A 21,758-nucleotide genomic window follows, 5' to 3' on the forward strand; every position below is an offset into this window, starting at 1 on the left:
AGCTACGGCGCGACGACTCGGAAGTGGCTGCGACAGTGGCGGAGGAAAGGAAAGGAGAGGAGGATGCGGAGGTGCAGGGCGTCTCATAGTACCAGTCTCGCACCGCTACGCGCCAGCACTCGAGTCGAACCGAGTTCATGAGGCTACTTAATGACGATCCGTACACGCGCCTCAATGAGCTGGCGTGTGGAGTGCCGCCGACCTTGTTCTCACCTTCTGCCGAGTGGCTCCTTTTGAGACTCGACAAAGAAATAAAAGAAAAATAATCAGAAAGTATCAGATCCCTCTTCAAGGACTTCGCTGACTTGAAAGGGACCGGAGGGGAGAATGCCGGCAGAAGAGGAGGTCTGTTCCTGATAAGAACACCGAAAATACATAGAGAAAAGAAAAAACCACAGAGTGGAGTGAGAGAAAATGAAAGCGTCAGGAAGAGAAATTAAAAGAGTGCTGAAGAAAAAGTCGCGGCGACTACCCTATGGACACGTGAGCGGTGTCACGCACCGCTCTGAGGGCGCCGACTTTGGTAGGCTGCTCACAACCGCTAGAGGGCATAGAGTGCAACGATACGCAACTACTGAAAAGTGAGCAAAACAGGTCGCTAGAGGGAAGTGCTTCGCAAACAGCAGTCAGCACCTTCCTCGCCTGCAGCGGTCCGGCGCTGCTGTCGCGTCTGTGAAGATGTCTTCCTCCCCTAACCGACATTCAAACACACACACACACACATTATCTCGCTCTTTCTCCCCTTCCCAAGCACGCACGCATGAACTCGCCCGCGATGCTGCAGTTTGATGAGAGCCGGAGAAAGAGTGCACTTTTGAGAAAGGGAAGGAAAAGAGAGAAAGGATAGCCGTGAGGAGGTTGTGGTAAGGAAGGGAACACCGACGTCGGGGGAGCGCCTTCGCCAGACTGGCCCGCTACGGCGCAGGCCACCGCGGCGGCGGTCGATCTCCGAACGTGCCCTGATTCAAATTGGCCACGTTTCGGCTCAGGTCACGTCGGCCAGAAAGCGCGAAGAACCCAGCGGGACTTCAGCGATCGTTCCGCCAGCCCAACTACCACCACCTTCACGCTGCTTGTACTTCTTGGTGCGACTTCTGCTCCTGCTGCTGCTGCTGCGGCGTCTCCTGTTTGTACTGACTTTTTCTGCCAATGCGCGCTCTCGAGCTTGCCTCGCTGCGGGTGGCTCTCACCGCCACGCCGGACCCTTTACACGTGTCGCAGCCAGCACGCGCGCATCATGCCGCATCCTCTTACTTTTCCTTTCTATATTTCCCTCCCGCTCTCTGTCTCTGATTTCTTTCTTTCTTTCTTTCTTTCTTTCTTTCTTTCTTTCTTTCTTTCTTTCTTTCTTTCTTTCTTTCTTTCTTTGTCCTTTTTCTTGTTCCGAGCTTGGAGGTACCAGCACCGAAGATCTGCACAGTCGTCGTCACGTCTACACGGCTCTCGTTAACTTGCTGCAGTGCGCATGTCTCGCCCACATTTTCCAACTGCCGTCAACAAGAGCGTAACACGCCTCGCTGCGCGCTCTCTCCCGCATTTCTCCGTGCGCGTGCTGACTTTCTCCTCCTTTTCTTTGCGGTACGTTTCTCGATTTGTCTCTCACGGCTGGCGCCCCTCCGTACAAGTGGGGAACAGATTAGAAGCCATTTCCGAAGACTTCACACGCGTATGTTCGCTGTCACAGCCAGCAGCAGACAGCAGCTTTGCTGGCTGTGACACACAGCACAACCGCCCTTCTGTGTCCTTCCGGTGAAACGCCTTCGTGTGAGGGTGCTTTGTCTTCGCCACGCTCTCGAAACATTTACATTCCTCGAGAACAATTTCTCAAAGTGGCCCCAAAACGCCTTTCCTCGTCGCTACCGTTTGTTTTGCTTCTCATACTTCTTTTCCCTGTTTTTTCCTCCCGGAAATCTCCAAGGTCAAGCACACTGCAGTACGCGCAGCCGCCAGAATGCTCGTCCACGACTGGTGTGTCATACTTAGACGACTTTTCTTGTTGTGTTCTTCGACAATGCCTTCGTGAAATGCTTCACTCGTGAAAGTAATCCCCCGCGGTGGCATTTAAAATTCGCTGAAGCCACGCAAACGGCCCTGATCCGCCAGGAGCCGTAAGAGGGACGGCGAGGGATTTAAGGGAACAGATGAAAGGAGCAGGCAAGACCATTTCAGGGCCGCATATAACCGGTGCCGCATTGCGACTGCAGCGCACCGACAACAATAAGCAAAACAAAGAAAAAAGGTTGTCGGTTTTTAACGTGGTTAAACTGAGTAGGCGTGCGAAAGCATGCTTTTAGCCTGGCTGGCTCATCAGTTTGCTTTGTTGGGTAGTCGGGACGTCTGGCAACGATTTTGGACTCAGCTTAAGCTCTGATCGAGGTTAAGCTTATCCGATCTGTTCGTGCCGCAGATGGAAGTTGATGAAGACGACGATGTGAAATGCACAGCGCCACCGTGTGTTGCAGTTTGACACCATGCGTGATCGGCTGCGGCGTTAGCATGGTGCTCCCCTGCAGTGGCCAGCGAAGGTGACCTGTTCGCGCCGCCGCGGGTTCGAAACCCTGTCGCGGCGATAATTGTTTTATTTCTGCATGGACTGTTGCTATGCTACGTTTGGTCAAGGTCACCCTCCCATTGGCTACAGCAGACGCGGCGCTGCTCCGAACTGACCCGAGCTTACCCGAGTTATTCCGAGGCTTCACACAAGATTCTTGGTTCGGGCCGCGTTAAGTAGTGCTTTTGCACTGAAAGGGCCTCCTGTATGCGGTCAGCTTGTGTTTTATGGCAGAAGCTGTTAATCCGACAGGCATCAGTTACATATATACACATGCAATCTTTTCATCGTCGCAGTAGCTCCACTACCTCACCCGAGCATCACCTTTCGACCGAATCCACATCTGCTGAAAGGTCACCGACGAGTGACTCGTTTAGTTCCACGGGTGCAAGACAGCAGAAGCTGTCGGTGTCGTCTGTTTATATGCACTCCTCAGCTTCTAACTCAAAGAAAGCAAAACACAGCCCGTAAATACAGCAGACTTAGCGGTGTCCCGTGGTCGATGGTAGCTTTTCTACATTCATCCGACAGAAGGAAACAAAACTAGAGAAAAAGAACCCAGGCACTCATAAACCAGGCATTTCAGCTCGGCAGTGATGCTTTGCCTACTTTAAAACTCCTTTAGCGAGCAAGTGAATTCTTGAAGGACTTTCCAGAACCTTATCTTCTTTTCACACGCAGTCGAGATGGCTCAGCATCGTCACCGTCTTAGAGTTAGTGCAAAAATATGCACCGCGTTTCGAGCCCTGTAGAGCGTCGTGCCCCCCGCGCCCGTGTGTAGCGAACTCCTCTGCGTACCGCCAGATCGCGCAGCGATTAATCGGGTTATCATGTTTTATTACGCTCAACTCGAAAAGAAGTGCCGAGATGATATATGACCGCTCAGGCGGTTCTTCTTGAAGAACACACTGGACGACAGGCGTGTAACTGCTTTAACGGGGTTGCGTTAGCTCCCAGGGCTGCTGCTGCGCAAGGCATCGAGCGTGCTTTGCGGGGACGTCGAGGGGATTGCGCTGACACGCTATGATAAATGTTCTCTCGCAAAGTTCCTGTGTTACGGTGTATGTGCTTACAGTATGTACTAACACTATCCCCCCCCCCCCCCCCACGTCTTGCGTCTTTAATACTTGGCTCTTTTTCATTCTGGATTAAATGTCCATGCTCACTTGTAACCCTCTTAAGCTCCTTGCTGGGCTCGGTGCTCTTAACGCTCTTGACGTGTCTACCAGATCTGGTTAAGCTCAACTCGAGCATAAAATATCGTGTAAACAAGCGGTTATCGCTAGTTAGATTGCGTTATTATTTAACCAAGCTTTCGAGCTTTGAAAAAAAAGTTGAACTTAGCTTTGTTGGCTTGTTACACATTATCCGCCACGTAATAACGAATAATAAAGAATTGAAAATAAATCAATAAATGTGCTAATTAAAAACACCAACGCCCGCCACGAGAAATATGTTCTGTAGAGAGCAGCTGTATAGAAGAACTTAAATGGGCCCGGCTTCTGTGCAGCCACGTTTCCCAGATACACTGGAGGAAGTTTCTGTGGAAATCGTGCGGGGCAACTTGTTTTCAGGTAAACGATGTTGTGGCTTCCTGCAATGTAAACCTTTCCTAAAACAAGATTCCATTCTTTTTCTCCTCCCTTGGCGCTATATTTCAAGTACTCCAAGATACCATTATATCCTGACAGCAAAGTGTAGCGAGCCCCCTTTCAGACTTCTGTCAAAGTGTTACTTGTTGCCCCTCGGTTAGTGGTAACATTGTCTCGGATACAACGAAGAGACCGCCTTATAAAGCTTAAGTTGCTTAAGCGTTCGTTCCTGTTTCGTTCTCACTCCAGAATGCATGCTGCTGCATTATTTCGGCTTAAACAAATCCTAAAGCGGGAATTACGCAATTTTGCAGGCTCGCATTGTCTGCGAAGTACCCTATTTCGATCACCACTACATTGATATCAACGTTGTAGCCTAACATTCAATAGCTACCCTCCTCTTAGGTACCTCCTACCCCCACCCTCAGCCCGGGCCTTCCACTACCATGGTAAATTTAACTGTGGAAGCTAAAAAAATAATCAGTCATACTAATAATATAGCCTGGCTGCATTCATAAGGGGAATTGTGACGAGCGAGTCGGTGAAATGACATACGTTCTGGAAGCGCAAGGACTGCGCTGCAGAGTTATACTCATTCCTGGGTCGGCCTTATGGGGTCACTCTGCGTCCAGCCGGCCGGGAAGGCGAGCTTCCGTGCAAGCTATACGCAGGCGTTATTCAAGTACGCAACACGTTTCCCCAACCCGTGGCGCAGAGTCGCAGCCACGGCAGGTCCGGACGAAATAGGCAACGGCAGGGCACGCTAGGAAATAGTTTATTATCCTAACGCGACGTAAAGCACACTGCGGAAGAATGTTCTATCCGTAAAATAGATGTTCAGCAGCTCACCAGGTCGTTGACGTCGTCTAGCGTTGGTGTTCGGGGGCCGGCGGGCAGCGTAAGGGGTCCGTGGGGCACTTAGGTAAGGTGCGACCGCGAGAGTCCCTTCCCGCCGCGCGTTCCCCCCTTTTATCCCTTCGGGCATTGCCTCCCTGGCAGCAAATCGTTGCCGTCAAGCTTAGGCGTGCTACCCTCTCCACAGAAGGCAGCACGCTGCCGTGACGTCACGTCAGTGCTGGGGTGGAAATGAGCAGAGTCGCGGGGGTGCCTTCTCTCCACATTCCTTGGGCCAGCGCGCCCGTGTAAGTCACGGTCGCCGCTGGCGCGGGGGACGAGGAGGGGATACCAGTGTATCCCACAGCCTATAGTGCTGCGGCACACTGTACTTTAAGAGTGATTGGCGTAAACGAGGACCCGCCCCTTACGAAGCCGTCAGCTCAGCAGAACTTTGAATCTTTACTCGCGCAAATACTGTGCGCCGAGCACAGCCGCCTCGCATGAGGCGCGCGCAGAAATATTTCCACTTCCATATTGCTCTTCCAATCCAAATAATGTACGAATGCGTTGCATTCATCTGATAGTCTTCATTCGTATATAAACAGAAATGATTATGCGAGTCGGTAGTGAAGCAGTTAAACTAGCGATGCATAGCTGTGACAGGCGTGTTCTATTACTTCCCTCTTTTATCGCGCATCAATTTCTACCCTGTTGCTTTCTTGGGAGAAAACAGAGCAAATGTATTATAAATCACTATTTCAATGTTTATCAACGACATTGGAATAAACGAAAAAAGTCACACGGAATGTGCCGTCATGAACCAATCACGTCATTCCAAAGAGGAGAGCACAAGGGAACATCTAATCAGCTACCAAAGCTCAGTAGCAGCATGCGCCGAGGTAAGCAGGAGAATCTATTTTAAGACGGTAACCATTTTTAAAAAAAAAAGTTGAACCGAGGCCAGGGCGTGTGCAAGGACGTGAGTGGAGCTATCACGAGTTGCGCAACTCTCTTCTTTGCGTAGCCTTTGAAGCACCGTTATTGCTCTCGCTGCGATGGTGTCAGCCATTTACGATAACCCACGTCTCGCCCTAAGTATGCTGCAATGCCAGCCAGCAGCTTGGCCTTCGGGACCCGACCATTAATTTCGCCGTGGCCGTTTACTGCCCTCTTTCTTTTTGTTTGGACTGGTCCGTCCTTTAGGCTTGTCTCTGGTAACTATCTGACTGCAGACCCTCAGATGTTAACTTGAGAGTTTCCCTGTTCGCGCGAAAATACTTTTCGCAGTTTTGACGTAAAGATTTGCTCCTCAGTCTTACGTGTTATAACGCCTATGCGGTGTGCCTAGACCGTGTGTTCGCGCTACGCAGCAATAAAAAAACATTAGCTGCAAACGAAAATGGCACCGCTTCACATATCACGGCCCTCTGCCCGCCTTAGCAGTGAACCATATCTTAAATCTCGTTTGTTTCTATGAATGTCATGCAAGCCGTATCATACCAAGCCATTGTTAACGCCATGAAAAGCAATCAACTTGTTATTGAATCAAGCGATGCGAGCGTGTTAGAATTATTTATCCTCCAATTCGCGTGAAGTGGAGGCAATGAACGGAAAGTGTGCAGCTTCAGGCTGAGAAGGGCAATAATTCACTTTTAAATAATTGCGTTCGGTCAAATCTCTGCTTTCTCAATCAGGCGTTTGGCGTCAAATACGCGGAGTCAATGCAGTTCGCTTGCGAAATCGGCCGATAATGGCGACACCAAACTTTCATTTTTGCCCTTTTCTATAACTTACTAAGGTTTGTTTTAAGTAATAGGTGTCTATTTTTTATGAAAGTGCATTAATATATATCGATACAGGGCAACTTTATTTGTCTATAGTCTCCCTTTAAAAGCAGTTTGATAAGGGGGTCGTGGGGGGAGGGTTTCTGTGACTAGTTCACGTCCGCTGAACTGCAGTATCCTACGCCAGGTGAGATAGTTTTAAGCTCACACCAAAGGCATGACATTGTACGCGTTTGCAGAGCATGCCGTCCCTGCTAGATGAGCTGGAAAGCCCAGCCCTTTTCAGCCCCATCCGCTGCCGCGTTACAAGACTTTCTGAGTTCTGCATGTGCTCTACAGACTGAAAAGCGCTTTCTGAGCATAGTGAGCTGCCCCCTGTCGCGTCGCGGTTTACTGGTCTCGTCGAAACCACCTCCAGTCAAGTTAAACATACTTAAATGTTCTTCGACAATAGGAAAACAAGGTACTGCACGGCGCTGTGTAAAGGACCAGTAAAGCGAACAAGACTAGTCAAGCGTCTCTTCGTTTACGGAAAACGCTCGCTATACTGACCCTTGAACTCAGCACACGCGATACTATTATTTAATAGTTATGGGCCTATCGTCAGTGCCTGCTGAAATTGTCGACGAGCAATATTTTAGCTTAAAGTGGGGGATGAAGGGAGCACTCTCTTTATCCTGTCATCTTACGTTAAACGGATAATCAGTCTTTTTCCGATGACATAGGGAAGCTGATTTTATTAGTGGTTGAATTGAAAGACCACTAATCGTTAATGACACGACCACAGAGAAAACTGCCTTGCTTCATCTGTCTTCTTTGAACCCTCGGCAGTTCTGCGTTAGCAGCGTTAGCCTATTGCCTGGCTCGTGCAATACCAATTAACCCAGTTTCAGCATTGTTGGAAGTGCAGCACAGCACGTGACATGTTGTGACGCTCGCTGCCGGCAGCGCACTCCGGCGGGAAGGCCTTGCCTAATATAAGCAGCCTTACGCGATACTGTACGGGCTGCACGCCGTGGAGCCAGGATGGTTTAATTAAGGACCCGTCTCGTTTTGTTCCGCTACTTGGGCGAGTCACCGGCTTTCCCGGAGGCGAAGCCACTGCGCAGGGAGGGATGCCACATCTTGGCGCCCAACGTGGGGTCGGGAGAACCCTACGTTGGGCGCCACTGAGATTAACGGGTCTCTGGACGGGCACGAGGTCAAAATATACGAACACAAATCAAGTCCTTGAACACGGCGGCACATTTCCTGCTGGCAGGGTGAATTGTGCCCGCCTCAGCAACGAACGGGCTTAGCATAATGAGCAAGGCCGAGCCTCCCCTTCCTCCTTCGACAGCCGCCTCCCGAGCTACGCAGAGCGGCGCCTCATCGACGTACCGCAACGGCGTCTTTGTGCTGAGGCCTGTTATTCAGTCGTACCAATAACTCTTCCGAATAAAATCGTATCTTTGAATCAACAATCCCGTTCTTTCACAGAGGGAGTGGGCTCTGTAGTGGGCTCAAGCTTTAATTGAATCAAGCTCGTCCTAACCTATTCTTCAGCGGGCAGGGACATCAGCCAGTTGACTCATTCTAGTTGGCTCCGCATTTATTGCCGTATCCATCACGGCCTGATTTACAGGAAGGCCGCGGGCGTGTCCTGTCTCGTTATCATCCGTGCGCTAGAACGCTGCGAGTCATCAATTTTTCTCTTTTATTTTGTTTTCTTTTGCGACTTGTCCACGCTCTCCACATGCCCCACTTAATATTCGTTTCGACAGCTTAGCCTTGTTTTCTTCTCGACAACTTTGTCAACAAGGGGCGTCATGCTGTTCCCGCTGAGACCTGTAGCGCCCGGGGGAAATTCGCTTCGCCATCACGTGAAATCTGCCAACTTTCTGTTTACTGGTACCGTTGGTTAAGGTTTTATTTTTCAGTTCTGTACAAGAACATTTTCGAAAGTTCTAGTTTAGAAATTAATAAACCAAATTAATAAATAACGTAATACATTAATCGACCACGTCTCTACTGAGATACCTAGGAATGGCGAAATGGTATACATATACCGTCGTATACGCAAAGTTTTACTGCTAAAGACGCTGTCACACCAGACCAGCAGTCGGCCGATTCGGTATGCCAACACCATGTTGTCATGATGTCGGCGCCTTTGCCACACTACACCGGCGCGAACAGTCGTTCCGCTGTCTGCGTCACAGCCGTGTCACTCGCAAGGCGGCTGTTGGCCGACGACCCACCAACTTTTTTGCCCCCCTAGTGAGTCAACATCCGAAGCCTCCCGCTGACTCGGCACTGTCTCTGTCATTCTCCTTCTTTTGCCACACCTTAGTAATCGTAATTATTGGCCCAGATCTGGTGCCTCCCAGCTGTGGGCGTCACTGCTCGCTAGGACAAAAAGGCAGGGCTCGAAGAATAAGAGCGCTTTTTTCGCCACAACACTGACAGCGGTATAGTACACGAGAGTGCGGCTATGACGCGCTAACTAGTAGGCTGGTTAGCTAATACTGAATAGTTATCTCTTTATCTATTACAGTTAAGGTCATTAATTATTGATAGGCGTGTAGTACACCGTAAAATATATATATATATATATATATATATATATATATATATATATATATATATATATATATATATATATATATATATATATATATATATATATATATATATATATATATATATATATATATATATATATATATATATCAGTTTTTAGAATTTTGAAAATGCGATTACCCTCTGCGCTGTGGGCCAACGAATTTTGCCTATTTCGACGAGTTACGTGCATTGGAGATGTTGCTTTGCCTGCAGGCTTCTAGAAAGCGCATTTACTTTGCCGCGATGTAGAAAACCCCTCTAAATAAGTATTGGAAAATATTAAGTAGAATTACGCTTCAGTGACCCTGGCTGCCGGCGACAAGGCTGTTTTTCTCCGTCAAGTGGGAATTTGATTCCCGCCGAGTGCACTGCCTTTCTTCTTTTCGAACACTGCTCACGTTAGATGGGGCGCCCTGTATATACCTATACAATAAACAAGCAGGGTCATTGAACTCCGGTAATTGGCGCATCTCGCTGCCGCGCGCAATAGCATCCCCTCCGCGTTTAGACAGCCTGAGATTCACCCGGCAATAACCGGAGCAGCTATCTTCTGCTTTATCCACGCTGGCCTGTCCTTTCTTTCCCCTTTTGATAGAGATTCGTGCGTGTCAGGCAAATAAAAACAAAATCAGGGTTAGGAAAGAGGCGACCATAAAAAGTGGAACTATGAAGTGTTCGCCAACATCAAGCGCACCTAGACGTGAAAACGTCCGCTGGCGCAATGCCTTTCGCGAGGGATGGCAGTGTTGCTTCTAGCCGCAGTCGTCCACGTAGGCTGGCAGAGGGCGCCTACTACCCTGCGGTACCGCTATGGGCGAAGATGTCTGGCCCCCTCTGATTTACGGGAACGAGATCTCAGCGCTTGCTGGGATTAACGGTGGGTAGCCGAGCAAGGCAAGCGCCCGCTAGTGCCGGCCTGCACTTTGGGAAACTAGGAGGGGTCCCCTGTGCGCTGTTCCACTATTTCATTATTCCTTTTTTTCCCTTTTTCTTCTTGCACTCGACCTTGCCGCAGCCGTGTGGAGCCTGACACGTATGGACGCACCGGGAACTCCGCAGTTGGATTTCGAAGCTTCGTATATGTCTCGGAAGCGTTTATAATGGCCGACAAAGAGGCGTTTCAGTTACAATTGCACGTGTCCTTCCAGAAAAGTGACTTTTCTTTTCTCTCTCTTTATCCAGTGAGGAGAGAAATAGCGATGGTGTAGGAATAGAGAGAGATAAGGCTTTAATGAGTGGAGAGGGGAAGAGATCGGCCGGAGGACCGTGCTTCCGAGTTGCAACTTAGGAAAATGAAAGAAAAGGAAATAAAGCGGTGGAGAGTGTAGGTGCAAGAGACTCCATGCAGTGCCAACCCTTACAAAAATGATTAACTTTCAATAAGATTTGTATTAGCTCTGTTTTGACTTTTACATACTATGAAGATTTGTTAACAAAGCCGGTAGAATGTCATTTCCCTGTATATACGCCTGTGAATAGAAAATTGTTAGAAAATCTAGAAGCATTCAGACATATCAGGACAAATGAAAGCCCAAAGTTCATGCTGTCTAATATGATTAAGACCACCTAGAAAGTGTCACAAGAGTGGCAGTCTCTTACCTGAGTGCATGGTGAAAATCGTTGCAGTTATGAAGAAGACGCGCATGTTTACACACACACACAGGCTAGCATACATAAAGTTTGGGTGCTACACACACATCTTTAAAAGGGGGATGTCCAGGGCTGTCTTATACAAAAAAAACTAGAGTGGTGTAGGATCAGGGAATGAAAAAGTAATGAGACGAAGGTGACGAAGGCGTACTCAGGTAAGGCGATGATGATGGAAGAGGTCGTACGCAAAGCCGCAGCAGTAAGCCGCGTTTTGCAATCGCTATCCATTTCTCACCACTTCTCTTGCGTGTCCCAAAAGAATCCTCCCAAAATAGGTTCCGAACATCTCCATGACGTAATCTTTGCTTTAATTTTGATTCGGGTGCCCGGAAACCGTCGCAACACAGGCGCGATTTTCCCGGTGAACACACACTCAGTTGCATACAGAAAAAGCTAAGAATAACACGATTTTCTAGCTCGTGCTATGGCAAAATTTTCGCCAAGCGCGCTCTTACTGCACCGGACTCAAGTTGCCGGTCTGTCATCACTGACTGTGCAACGCAGCGATAGCGGCTCCTTCTAGTTAAGTGCACCCACCTTGAGGGACAGAGACCGCGAGCGAGCACGTCGCCCGCATTATCGTGCGCGCCGGTCTGCCACTCTGTTTCTGTTTGCCTCGCGCTCTTCGTCACCTACTACTCATCCTTAGCTACTTTTGTGTCTTGCGAGGAGTGTGCACTCTGCGTTTCCTGTCCCCGGTCATTCACGGTTTTCCCTCCCCCCTCCCGTCCCACCTCTTGCTGTTTGAATTCGTACACAGCCTTATCTCGGCACGAAAGTGGTCTTTGGTGTTTCGTGGGGCTTTCATTCTTGAAAAAAAAAAAAAGAGCTCAGATTAACTCCTCACAGAGTGGCGCCGCCACAGTCGCTGCATCGTTCACGGCAGCTCGGTCTGAGGGCCAACCGAAAACGCTCGCCCAATACGCCACTCAGAAAAAGCAAGGTTGAGATTCGACGCCATCGTATACGCGCATATGCACATGAAGGGACGCAACCGCCGGATCACGTAAGTGTTTTTTTTTCTCTTTTTTTAGATTTCCTCGAGGCATTTGCGCTTGAATGAAGGCACTAAAGTACAGGCGTGTCCCCGAAACTGGTTCATGAAACAGAATCGATTTAGCGAACTAGAATCTGTCATTGTAGCATACCGTACTTACCAGCTTATGTAACCGGAGCGGTATATGCTTGCGTTACACAACACGAGAACATTGCCACGTGATTTCTGCTCGTCGTCTGACAGTATTTTATTTGAAAAAAGATGTAGCGCAAAAGAGACGAGCACGGGAGGGAGACACGTCGTGTTAGAGACTTGTGTCCCGTGCTCGTCTCTTTTGCGCTACATCTTTTTTCAAGTATGTGTCACCAACTCGCGCAGCAACAAGTTTTATTGAACAGTATTTTATGCTTTCTTGTTTGTGCTTTGGACTTTGTTTCTGAAGAAAAAGAAAGAAAAGAATATGTAATCATGAGGCTTATAAAAATCAGATCTGTTGAATAAGTTTGATAAAAGAAGAAAAAAAAGAAAAAAGTGCAGCAGGCGTTCATCATCTTTGTTAGCAGCATTCCACTTGAACAAAACTGTAAACAGCGAGCCAATACAATACGGCACACGGATGCAATAAATTGAAATGAGCGCATTTAGAGTCTACAGCTCATACCGGCTAAGCACAATAGTCATCTCGTATTCTAAAGAGAGAGAGAGAGAAAGGAAAACTCAATCTGAGCGACGCTCTTGATCGATCAGTGAGCTGGGAAATCGCGAGCATTTCTATTCCCGCGAGGTGGCAAAGGCGCCTGTTCCTTTCTCCGCTACACTCTCTGCTTGCAAGGTGCATGCACGCGCGACTCTCTGGGCGTCGTTTGCGTGGAACTCACGTTCCTTGGCGTCAATAAGGTTAGATTCGATTCCGAACAAGTTACGCTTTTCCTCACTTCGCACCACCCACAATAATCGCACTTGTTTATTCTGCTCGCATATACCCCACTTATAACGACCGTGCGGAAATACTTTCATAGCCCCGATACAGGAGGACTTTTTGCCGGTCCCTCGTCTCAGGCGGAAAACAGATCAACGAGTGGATACTGGAAGAAAAACAAAAAAAAAACGGCAGACGCAAGGCCCTTCTCGAAATTTCGCTCGCATCTTGCATCGAAAAGAGCTTCTTCTCCTCCTCCCCTCACCTTCTCTCCCGCGCACGCAAAAATGTTGCTCCAGCATTTATTGTTTGCGCGTGTGCGTGCTACGTCCTCAAGAAGGATAGAACCGGAAGAAGCCTACTTTCTGCTCTTCGTTTTGTTTTCCTTTTTGTACGTGGGTGTGCGTCTGTAGGTGGAAATCAGGCGCGGTATTTGAAAAAATAAAGGTGGCGCGAAGAAAGTAAAGAGAAAGCGGAAGAAAAGGTGTCTCCGAGATGAACAGATCCGAGGCGGCCCTCGAGAGACCTTATTACCGTTGACGACGCACGCCCGAAGGAGGAAGGGACTCGTCGACGCGACATTGAAGCAGAGTCGCGCAGGGCGCCCCAAATGCGGCGACCCCCAATGACAGACGTCACATTCATAACTCAAGACTGCAATACGCTTCGCTAGCGGAGGCAGGCGCAGAGAGTGGGGGACGGTGGAAGGTGCTCGCAGGCAGTGTGTATGACGTCACCTATACGCGCACGAAGAAAAGAAGGCAGGATCCGAAAGCGCCGGATGCTATTCAAAGCAGATTTCACCCTGAGACTTTCCTTATTTTCTTTCTCACCCGTTATCATTATCAACGGAAGTTGTGAGTGCCTTGAGCGTTTTAGCGTTGTGCCCACGACCGTCGGCGTCACGTACATGCATACAAGGTTTGAGGTGCGAAGATCGTTGGGAGCGTCACTGATAGTCACAGCGGGACGGAGCTTGGCCCTTTCTTTGTGCGCTTGCATTTCCTGCGCATGTTTCTTCATATTTTCATTTCTGCATGAAATTTTTCTACCTTCCTTCACCATTTTTTTTCCTTCATTTGGGTTAATGTTGTGCATGGTTGGTACCACAGCCAGGTGGACAAATTGGAAGCGATGTCCTTGATGATGCCGCATTCCATGTGTGTGATGAAGAAAAAAATTCTCCGGTATACATAATTTCACTATCTGCCGGCAATGAGTTAGCATTAGAAGCTGTTGATACCTCTACCGGAAGTGACACCGCTTCCGGTCTGGTGACGTAACTTCCCTCCAGCCAATGGGCGAATTTCATGACAACAGGACTCCATGCAAGTGGGCCGTATTGCAGTTTAACGTGACCCCCTCTATTGTGTGTGATTTACAGCGTGTAAGAGAGCCCCTAGTCAGGTTTACATAAATATGAGCCTACATTGAAGCCAGATGAAGCGCTATGCCTCGTGAGCCCGTTCGCGTTCATCAAGCAGTCGCTACAGACGAGCAGAAGATCGTTTATATTGAGTCGCCTTCTTATTTTGTCCAGTGTCTCATGCTGGTTTACGGTCATTATCTGGAATGCACACTAACTATCCCAGCGGCACACAGTTGTCAAGTTAGAAAATAGGGTACATCACAAGAAAGAGCCACGCAAGGCATTTTAATAATAATAATAATAATTGGTTTTTTGGTGGAAAGGAAATGGCGCAGTATCTGTCTCATATATCGTAGGACACCTGAACCGCGCCGTAAGGGAAGGGATAAAGGAGGGAGTGAAAGAAGAAAGGAAGAATGATGTCCCGTAGTGGAGGGCTCCGGAATAATTTCGACCACCTGGGGATCTTTAACGTGCGCTGACATCGCACAGCACACGGGCGCCTTAGCGTTTTTCCTCCATAAAAACGCAGCCGCCGCGGTCGGGTTCGAACCCGGGATTGATTTCTTGAACGGGCTTGGTTACAGTATTGTAAGTGAAGGTAGCGTGGCATATGAATCCAGTGGCAAAAAGACCGGCTCGTAATGAAGAAAAGAACAGAAAACCAGCCTTTGTTGGCATGGATTCATGGTCCTATCTGCAGCACGACAAAATGAGTGGCCACGAAAATTACACGACGACGAGTGCTGTCTCTTCACAACATTTATTTAATGTCACAACATTGTTTTATGTGCTTCGCACACACATACAAACGGAAACCGAACGCGAACGGAAGCTGCTCAGGCTGTAAACCCTGACGGATGTGTTCACAGAACACGCCGCGCACATTCGGCAGTGCCAGTATTGAAAACCTGTTCCATGTCTGACTGTTCCTTAATTCTTTATTTGTTAACAGAAATTAGGATGTATGTGTTAGCAGGGAAATGTTGAGGAATGTCGGATGAAGTTTTCTTAAGGCCTATGTGCAGGCTTCGGCACTCTTCCTAGAGCAGCCCTTGCCCACCTTTAAAAATCACCCGCAATCGCACGGAACTCCTGCGTGTAAAAAAGAGTAAAATGGAAGGAAGCTGCCCTCTAGTGCACTCCATTTTATAAAAGGGTGTTCTCTAGAGGACAGTTTACCCCCTTTTTACTCCCATATAGGTGTATTTGTGTTCAGAGTGTAGTGCACTCCCTTTTATAAAAGGGTGTGCTCTAGAAGACAGCTTACTGCCTTTCTACTCCGAAATATGCGTATTCGTGTTTTGATTCTACCATCCACGCAGCGGCCTTCGTGTCCTAACGAGTTCTTCCGAAACTTCATGTCCAATGAAGTCCCATTCATTGATTCATCGATTCATCGATTCATTCATTCGTTCTTCGTTTATTCGCGCCCACGTGAAGTAGAATGGTTCCCTAAATGCGCCTTCAAGGGACTTTGAGAATAGCCCCATCCAATTTTTGTACATAGTACAAATATGTTCGTAGGCTCTTTCTGGCTATGTTAGTGTTTGTCCGGCTGCAAAAGGCGCAGTTATTGCCGAGAAAATTTCATTGAAAAATTTTCCCGCCGATCGGTTCAAACCAGTGACGTCTGCACCGAAACGAAGTCAGTGATTGCTGTTCTCAATTGAAAGACGGTTTAGCCTAGCCTCTGAGATTCGTTCGGGAAAAAAAAGGGGGGGAAAACTGCGTCGACGCACTGTAGTTTCCTTGCGGAATCGGCCCCATGGTAGTGACATCTGTATTTCCTTCTTTTTTCACCTTTTCTAGCTTATAAAAGTTTCGTTTCAGTTAATATATCGTTTCTGTCGTAAGAGTGCGGCAATCTATCGATACAGGCCAACTTTAACTTTTCTAAGTGTCCTTTTAATATTCTGATTTCTTTTTTTTTATTTATTTCCTGTTCTTCTATCCTTACATTTGGCGCAGCGAAGCATTTTTTAGTCTAATAATTGCCCAACACTCACTAAAAGTAGACGGAACGCAGCGCTGGGCCAGCCCGGTGTACGAAGCTCCGGATTAGCTGAAGATATCTTCACGTGAGTGCCCATTAAAAAATTTCTGATGAGAAATTAATCCGTAGCCTTCCTCTATGGCTATTCTCTATCATTTTTTTTTTCAGCCCCTTCTTCATCGCTTAGCTGACGGCATCATTCCGACGTCCGTCCGCACGCAGCATGCATGCACGCACTAGAACGCACGCGCACGCAAACATGCACGCACGCACGCAGACACACACGTATGGTTTCCAACTGGCTAATGGATCTCTCTTCCCCGCTGTCTTCGATATCTTCACAAAAAAAAAAAAATAACGTGCCTTTATAGTAGCTGAACAAAGAGAGCTGGTGAAAATAGAGCATTGGCTCAGTCCCGCTGACGCGTTTTTGATTGATGCGGGGGCAGGTGGAGAGAACCGGCGGCTTTACACCGGAACGTTTCGCAAGAGGTGTCGAAACAGCGGCCCCAATACGGTGACGAAACGACGCGAGGAACTAAAACATGCGAAGGCGGAGCAAAGGGAGACCAGAAAGCTCATTGTATCCCTCCGCCCCACCTTCGTCCTCCTGAGCGAGGGAGAGATTAATGCTTATGCGCACTGTGCTGAAGCGGCCCGTGTACATATAGCCAACGTCGTTCATCGAAATGTTCGTAAAGCAAGGCTCGGTGCCAGGGTACCACCAGGGTTCGATGCCAGGGTACCACAAACGCGTCCACATTTCGTGACCAGAGTTTGCGAGCCAAACTCTCAAAGTCCATTATATTTCTTACTTTTTTTTTTCTACGCACGCACTTCTCGTTTTCGTCAATGCACAGGCGACACACCCGGCCTGTCTTTGTTGTTGTTCGTTCGCTTCAGCTCTGTTCTCAGCACTACAACTACGCTTTCTCTCTCCCTCTCTCCTTCTTTCGATACCTCTTCTTTACGCTCTCAGTGACATACAGGAGAGGAAGAAAATGAGATTTCATGTCGACGCATCACTTTCGGCGACGCGAAATGCGTTTTAGCCCGGGGCTGCACTATACGCTTTCAGAGAAGCTGCACGGCGCTCCTAGCAGATGGCGCTATTGTTGTGATGGTGCAGGTATAGGCTCGCATATCGTTGCTTCTCCGTGTCCCCAAGTTGTTCAGTTCATGTACTGCATGCGTGCGAGACTAGTGACACGCTTTTGTCCCGGACTTTTCCACACTCCGGAATCTGACCCTGATCGTCCTCGTGCACATCCGAGCTTGATTTATGCGCTCAGTGATTTTATCTCCGAGTCTTTCCTTCCGTCCTTCGTTATCTGCCTATGGCTTCCTTGGGATGTTAATGGCGCCATCAATCAGCCCCTCGCCGATGACTCTCAGCACCTGCGCCGAGGATACGCTCGTATCGAACGTGTATCGCTACTCCTCTAGACTACCTGACCCTCGACCTCTCGCTTATTCCTCCACCGGCGGCTCCCGTGTATAAGGTTAAAAGAGCAATTAAGGGGCGGCCTGTTTGGTCACCGAGGGTCCACCACTCTCGACTCACCATGTAGTGTCATTGAACTAAGCCCATCCTAGCCACGTTGTCTGGGCCGCCTTTGCCGGCTTGGCGCTGTCCCCCCTAACTTAACATCGCCGTCGTCGGCGGCTCTAATTGATGCCACGGCCGGTACACGCGGGAGGCGACCGCCTAACGAAATACAGCGCACCCTTTTAATCAGGCCGGGCGCTGACGCCAGCACCAGCGCAGGCCTACGTGCTCGCGTCCCTGCGAGGAGGAGGGTAGACAGTGAAGGGAAAGACTTTCGGTGACGACACCGGCATTGCTCACAGGCGGGCGGCCGTAACCTTTCCCTTGCTCCTTTCTCCTCTCTCTCTTTCTTCCTCTCTGAAATAGAAGTATCTGCGGAACTGTGCGAGCTGTAGCTCACTTTTTTTTGCCGGCGGGCAGCATAACGCGCCAGTCGTCTTCAGCGACCAGAGGTCGACGGAAGCCCCAGGCATTCGTTCCGTCAGCGATTGCGGCGGCGTCGGCTCCTTGTGGCAGCATACCTGTGTCTGTCGGGGAGGAACTGGCGACTGCATCTTGGGGCCCGGTCTCGGGATATTCGGAATCGCGGGCACATCTCGGCGAACGTCCGTGCGATCTCGGACGTTGGTTCCTTAACTACAGAGGTGTCCGTGCCCTGACGAAAGTGTGTGGTGCCGGCCGATGTTTTACAACGAAAGCTGTAAAAGTTTACTTAAATAGCCAAACTTAGGTGGTGCAACGGCGGAGACAATGTCACACCACACAGCGTCACGCGTTACACTGTGAAAAGGAGGTAAAGCCTGGCGCTGCGAGAGCGGAGCTATTTCATACTGCGTGGTTAACGTGTTCGCCTGTAAAGAGGGCCAGTTATACGCCTTTCCTTTCCTCAAATCCAAGAGAGAGTTAAAATCTCCCCGGTTTAGACCGCGATAGGATTAGCCTCCGCTGAATTTTAGGAAAGGAATAAATAATAATAATTGGTTTCTGGGGAAAGGAAATGGCGCAGTATCTGTCTCATATATCGTTGGACACCTGAACCGCGCCGTAAGGGAAGGGATAAGGAAGGGAGCGAAATAAGAAAGGAAGAAGAAGGTGCCGTAGTGGAGGGCTCCGGAATGATTTCGATCACCTGGGGCTCTTTTAACGTGCACTGACATCGCACAGCACACGGGCGCCTTAGCGTTTTTACTCCATAAAAATGCAGCCGCCGCGGTCGGGTTCGAACACGGGAACTGGGATCAGTAGTCGAGCGCCCTAACCACTGAGCCACCGCGGCAGGGCCAGGAAAGGAAATGCTGGTTCATTTTTCTGGTGTACACCTCAACCACGCCGTGAGAGAAACTACCGCCGACTAAAACTCGTTTCCAACTTGCGTTCATTTATTTCTATCGCGGCGCGGTTGAGGTGTCCATTGGCAAAGTGAGCCAGTTGTTCGCGTTTGCTTTTCTCAAATCACGCTAAGGATCTAGAACACCTCTGGAACCGTGGTCAAAACTTCGAATAAGGTGCGAATAAGGCTAGACTTGCAACTATAAACTTTCTCATTTGCTTCGTGCAAGCCGGCCTTGGACTGTGCCGGGAAGAAAAGATTAAAAGAGGCAGTCCATGACGCAGAACAACGATATGAATCAGACGTGCACGACACAGATGTGACCGAATGCCGAAATTTGCCTCCCGAAGCACGTTTGGTCCACCTCATGCGATTATTTTCTAGCCGTTTTGTTGCTTATCATCGCATGTAGATTTCCTTATCACAATGCGTTTCTCGCACTAGCAACAAATAAAACCACATTTAGTTTATTGCGAGGAGAGTTAGAAAGCAGGTATTATTTGGCCCGAAACAACGCAGTTGGCTGCGGTAGATATCCATACGGTGTCAATGGGCGTTTTCATACAGTTATCGTGCCAGGAGCGAGCTAAGACATTTTCAGCCGCGTCACTGCAAACATCCATATACTTGTTTTCCTGAATTTCACCGGGCTTGTGCTATGCGCACTGGTCGTGTGCCACTTTGTGCATGCATCTACATGGGAATGAATCTTCGTTTGTTGGCGTAGTACATGCGTTTGTACAAAAGAGAAAATTTCTATTTTTACTTTTTTTTTTCTCGGAGACTACAGATCATGTGTCACTTGTGCGTTTCTATAAGTCTTCTCCTGTCGCCGTGAGCTATTTGAATCTTTCATGGCTGCTAAATTTATCTCAGTCTTGAAGAAGTAGTCGACGCCTTTGTACGGCGCCAGAATTTTCTAACATTTGTGCATGCAAAATCAGTCTTATTTTGGATAGGTGGCGAGATATGCAGACCATTTTTTGAACCAACCTAGAAGGAACCAGTACTGGATCACCGGTTCGAATGAAAGGACAAAGTCAGGAAGGTGAATGACAAGCTGCAATATAATCTTTCGGTCAATAAAGCACGAACTCCATAGATTGTGTGTGCTGTGGATACGAACAGGCCTCGTTTTCCTTTCTTTACACTCCTGGTCGCTTCTGCGGTCGCAACTAACAAGCAAAAGAGCGTAGTGCAGGTTTTGCCTTGGGGGTGCCATCGGAAATCGTTGGACATAGTTTTTTTTTTTTGGTCAGTGACACTGTTGAGCAACAGTCTGTGGGCTTTTAACTTCAAAAAAATAACTACGTAAAATAGAGAGCAAAGGAACATAAACCGCATCTGCGGTCGTGTCGTTGACTCGAGGCCGAGAGATAAGGTTTCGAGGACGCAGGTTGTATCGCGTCTCCGCTGTGACCTTCGCATATCTCTGTTGCAAAATTGTTGTTACGTGCCCTTTCAGTACATCAATCGTTGCTGCTGAGAGCACTGGAAAGCGGAGTGACTAAAGACAAAATAAACAACGCATGATATCAGTGCTATGGTTTTTGTTCGCTTGTAAAGACAGACGTCAACTGTATTCCTAGGATATAGTCGTGATGAAATAGGTTGGTGTCGGCTGACTGTTAGTAAGCCACCAATGCATTTATAAGTTCGTTAATAGATGATTGAGTGAAAGTTAGAGAGAAGGAGTGAATGAAGAATTGAGTGAGAGAGTGACTGATTGAGTGAGCGAATGAGAGTGAGTCAGTGATTGAGGAAAGAGCATCAGAGTGAGTGAGCGAATGATTCAATGATAGAGTTAGTAAGAGAAAGAGCGAGTTAGGGTGACTGATTGTCTGAGTGAGCGAGAGTGAATGAATGTGACTGAGGGAGTGAAAGTGACTGATTACTGAGAGTGACTGAATGAGTGAAAGAGGGTGGGTGATTGACAGAGTGAGTGAATGAATGGAAGTGAATGAGTGATAGTGAGTGGGTGTGAGTGAATCAGGGAATAAGTGAGTGAGTCATTGAGTGAGTGAGCGAGACTGAGTGAATGAGAGAGAGTAGGTGTGAGAGAGTGAGTGAGTGACAGTGCCGTTTCAAGTCCCCACTGCAGGTCTTAGGCTAATCAAAAAAAACATATGTTTCGAAATTAGTGAAAAAAAGGCAGACCTGTGTGCTTTGAAAAGTTTAAGTTGGCTATTATTGTTATTGTCATAATGGAATACCCTAAATTGCCCTCTATTCGTATTATTTCTGTGCTGAAAGTAATTTTTCGCTACTTTTGAAGCAGTAATTTCAGGAATGTCAACGTCCGATGTTGAACATTGAGAAAATCATCACATTTGTGCCACGCCACTCTACGCATTTTCGCGCAGAAACCAAGGCGATATAACCTCTACTGTTCTCAGTCTCCCTTTAGATGATTACGTCCAATTTTATTATAAGTTCAAGCTCCAACATTTCGTTGAGGCCTTAAAAGACTCAGTTTTCCAGCGTCTCTGATAACAACCCAGACTGTCCGAACAAACTCTGTTCTTTATACAAACTAGTCGCACCTTTTTGGCTTGTTTATTCCTTGTGAATCTCTATTATAGC

At 48.2% G+C, this 21,758-nt stretch overlaps 1 protein-coding gene across 4 annotated transcripts in view; it reads left to right on the forward strand.

Moving 5' to 3' along the window:
* The window catches only part of LOC144128435 (dopamine receptor 1-like), a 385,821-nt gene that overhangs the window by 234,634 nt on the left and 129,429 nt on the right, over window positions 1-21,758 (forward strand). Inside the window, exon 1 of one of the 4 annotated variants that reach the window (XM_077661834.1) lies at window positions 11,978-12,021. The exons of the other annotated variants lie outside the window; for them this stretch is intronic. The gene's annotated coding sequence lies outside the window, so the exon portion shown is untranslated. Of the gene's footprint in view, window positions 1-11,977; window positions 12,022-21,758 lie in introns of those variants that run through there. 4 annotated transcript variants of the gene reach the window in all.

Source organism: Amblyomma americanum, chromosome 4 (assembly GCF_052857255.1).
Source record: "Amblyomma americanum isolate KBUSLIRL-KWMA chromosome 4, ASM5285725v1, whole genome shotgun sequence".
Lineage (NCBI taxonomy): Eukaryota > Metazoa > Arthropoda > Arachnida > Ixodida > Ixodidae > Amblyomma > Amblyomma americanum.